Raw genomic sequence first — 4,661 nt, 5'->3', positions numbered from 1 at the left:
TTTTTATATAAGTTTCTCCTTATTTGCAGGAAATCTGTTCAAAGATGTATGCGGAGGTTTTTGGGCGAAGAAATGCAGAAGAGACCACCTTTGGAGCTTGTGACGGTCCGTGATGATTGTGACGGTCCCTAGGTGGCAGCGTAGTTCAGCTGCTGAAGGAAGATGGGGAAGTCTGACCAAGTGTGGGGTTACGGAGTCCATGACGGTCCGTCGTGTCTATGACGGTCCGTCCTGCAGGTTCGTCATGATGTTCAGAGAAGTAATCCCAGTACCCATATTCCAAGAGTTTAAGTGTTTTGGAACGAAGACCCTCAACCGACCGTTGTGCCTATGACGGTCCGTCATACTTGCCGTCGAGGGAAATGAAGAGAGCAGCAGAAGAAATTGCACAAGTATGGGACGACGGAGTCCATGACGGTCCGTCTTGACCACGACGATCCGTCGCGAGGTCCGTCGACCCAGCCGCGTTTTGACAGATTTCCAGCAAATAGAGTCCTTGTTTAATTAGGTTTGTATTTTCTATAGATAGTTCGAAAAACCTCGTTTTTGAGGTTAGACTCTGTATTGTTGGACTCTGGATCATTATTAGACTCTGTGTATTAGTGTTAGACTTTTGATTATCTTGAGACTTTTATAATTGATTGTTGGTGACTTTTACTGATTAATCAAGCAAGCTTTCGGATTTTACTCTTTCTCATTGAAGTAAGTACATGAATTCTTATATCATATATTTGAATATTGGGATTATGACTATGGGTAACTAAACTCAATAACTAGGGTTGTGGGAACCATAGGAAAATAATGAGGTAAAACCTAACGAAAATAACAATTCTAGAATAGTGTCTTGCATGTATTAATAATTCTTTTGCTTCGAAGTCTTTTTAACGGATGTCCAACATTAGAACTTGCCTTAATGCTACTTGCCGGACCAAGGAGGTAGATAATAGGAAAAGAATTATCAACATAGATTTAGTGTATACTATCTAATAGGCTAGTATTGATTGGTACGAGGTAATAACTTAGTCAAATATCGAATACGATGCTTAATATGAGGTAAAGATAAGGGTTAGGATAGCAACACACGTAGCCGGACCAAGGTGTGGAGTGAGATTTTCTAGATGCCGGACCAAGGATTTAGAAATACATAATTTATCACTTTGCATGCAAGATACTAGGAAAGAATTGATATAGTTAGAATTATCAAGTTATGAACCTGTGCGGAACACGTAAACCCTAGTTACTTTGATTAATTGATTAAACTCCAACATTCAAAGCTGTTAAGTGTCTCTTTCAATCTCGTTAGTTATTTTCATTCATTTAGAAATAAAAACCCCCCTTTTATTGTTTTTACTTTCCAAGGATGTAATTGACCGAACAATAGTAATAATACGTTAAAGTTAAGTCTAAACTATTTTCCTCGTGGGAACGATCCCAACCTCACTAGTTGGGTTATTTACTTGACACGACCGCTTTACTTCTTATTTGAGAAGTAAGTTTGAGCGTATCAGTGTTACCCATACACAATCTGCTCAAAGCATCATCAATAACATTAGCCTTACCTGGGTGTTAGAAAATACTCATGTCATAATCCTTAAGTAACTCTAACCACCTCCTCAATCTGAGATAAAACTCTTCGAACTAAGTACATACTAATGACTCTTTTGATCGGTGAATACATCAACATGGACACCATTGAGATAGTGGCACCATACTTTCGAAGCAAACACCACATCAACAGACTCTAGATCATGTGTTGGGTAATTTTTCATTTGAACACAACCCAACTCATGATTGGTGCACCTTTAGCTCTATTCTTCTTCTTCCATTGATCATTCAAGATTTTAGCAACAGCCTAAGTTAGTATGCAGTTAGTTCTACATGCTCAACATCAGAAACATGCATCACCTCAAACACTTTCTACAACTCTCCTACAAATTTTTTTTAAGATCCTCAGTGACACTTGAATAGATGAAGTTTGGAGTATTTACCCTTAAGAACTCACGGATCCTAGATGTATTATCCACATCCTGTTGATTCCCTCTTTATCGCCCATCTTAGTTGGTCACAACTTGACTCAACATTCGAATAACATCTTGGGACTCATCATTAGTGACCTCTTCTTGGGTTGCACTTCCGGTGCACTCGGTACCCCTTGATCTTGAGGATCAACATTTCTCCTAGCAGAACAAACTGGAACAACTTTTTGTGGAGGCATGACCTGAAATATATGCGCAAGCATAAATTAGAAGAAATTTTTATATAGCTGAACTCTATCGCACAAAAAGAATATGAAAGAAATTATAGATATCACGCACATCATACAGATAGCTAAGACTTTACAAACACACCTTCCTGGAACAGGAGAGAAGAATAAGAATGAGTTTATTTTAGCCAATTGTTAGTTATATTTGAAATGTAGTGCCTCTTTACACTCTAGGACTCTTAAATTGTATGCTCTGATACCAAGTTTTTCACGCCTCAAGTCTACAACCTGGGCATAATTGGCAGTCGGAACCATCGTTGGCCCCAAGCGAACCCTTGTTCTATCTCAAATTTTTCATTAGTAGAAATTTCAAAACAACTAAACGCATAAGATATCATAAGTAAGTGCTCAAATGAACATAAGTGTTCAACTCATAGGCTTTAGAACATCACAAAGGAAATGGAAAAGACTCATCACCTACTACTATTTATGGAAGTCGGGAGAAGAACCATGACATCCTAACAAAATGGAAAAGTTAATGGGAATCCTCTGTAAGCAAGGAGGCTCACAAAAACGACTCTTGAATTGCAAGTGGTATCAATGTTACACTTGTTGATGACCTTAAACTCTTGTATCTAATGAATCAATAAGGACTCATATAAAAAGTATGACCATTTATTCATGTTGACATACATAATTTATGAGAACTCTGAGTTGTCTGAAATCATCCTTCTATCAGTGCTCAATTTTACTCCCAATAATATAATTCACGATCATATGTTTAGAAATATTTTTTCATCCTGAAACTTTGAGATTATTATTATTAAGGCTCTCTAAAAGAGATTATACTCAAAACTCCTCGTGAACTCATTTGGAAGTCGAAGATTCCTCTCATTTAAATGTAAAAACATTTACTCGTGGGAATACTCAGTTACCATATATTCATTTTTCAAAATGAAACTAAACTATCCTCATCCTCATACTCAAGTCTTAAAATAATTTTAAGAATTTGTAAATGTATTTTTCAAAACGACTTAAAAGCTTCTCCCGAACTTGATTCTAAATCTTTTCTAGAAATTGAAATGTGAATACAAGAGTTATTATTCGTGATATATGAGATCTCTCGATGATTAATGAAGATAAGAAAGGAATGAAAGCTCAACTCAAAGGAACATTTATGAATTGAAGAACGGAAGAGAAAGCTTGTTGATGCTCCAGGCGCATGCTTGGCACACCGCACCAGCCCTTTACTTACTGGGGCTAATTTTTGGTGCGTTGTAGACGCAGGGCGTCAGTCCTCTTGCAGCATCTGGGGTGTCCCCTCCTAGACTATTCCCAAAACATTCCGATAATTTTATCATCTCAATGTATGATCCTAATTCACTTAGAATCGAATGATTTCTCTCAAACTCCTTTATAGACAAATTCCAACATAAATAAACATAAATATATTCAAAAACAACTCTAAAACTCATAACATTCTTCTTAAGAAATCATTAAATCCAATTATTAAAGATTTAAGAACGAAAATTTAAGAAACTCACTAAGAACATCAATGTATGGATTATCATGCATGAAATTAACTCAAGGAAACTCATGATTGTAGTGAGGTTGAACGAACCCATCACTATGAAAGCTTACATACCTTGTAAGGATCAAATCCTTGCGAAATTCCTAGAAGATCACAAGAACCTTGAATGAACACTTGAACTTCTCCCTTCTTTCTCCTCTTGAACTTCTCCCTAAAACACCAAGTGTGTTTAGAAAGAGAGAAAACAGATCTAAGTTAGTTTAGACTCCTAAAATATTACTAAAAATTAGTTAGTCTCATAGGGGTAAGGATAATACCAAAATACCCTTCATTAATTCGTATGCACTTTCCTTAAATCGAAAGACTGAACTCAAGCGGGCATATCTCCGACATTCGAACTCGGAATTTAGCAAATCGGCGGTGTTGAAAAGGGGACTTAAAGATATTTGTTTGATACCTTCTAGGACACCTAACTTATCATGTACTAAAATTTGTGGCAATTTGAAGTTGACCCAAAAATCACAATTAAAGACTAACTTACACAGATCTCAAATTAGCTTTCCTTCAATTTAGTTCTTTGTAAAAGTAGATCTTTCTAAGACTGAGGTGTTTCATAAGTATTCCCAAATATAATATATATTTAAAATGAGAGAAACATTGATTTCTAAATGATTTTATGAGTTTTTGTAGCATTATCTCTTTTAAGAGAATCCTTTGAGTAATTATATCAAAGTGTTATGTTCTAAACTTATGAGTATGAGTTATATATTATGGGGAGTAGTATTAAGCAATGATATGGGATGAATTCAAACAACTCACAATTCTCATAAACCATGTACACCAACATGGATAAAGGTTCATACTTTTTAGATGATTTCTTATTGTATTTAATCATAGCTAAGTGGATCCAATTAATTGAGATTTTCT

This window comes from Solanum pennellii, chromosome 5 (assembly GCF_001406875.1).
Source record: "Solanum pennellii chromosome 5, SPENNV200".
NCBI lineage: Eukaryota > Viridiplantae > Streptophyta > Magnoliopsida > Solanales > Solanaceae > Solanum > Solanum pennellii.
Note: the sequence above shows the minus strand (reverse complement) of the source record.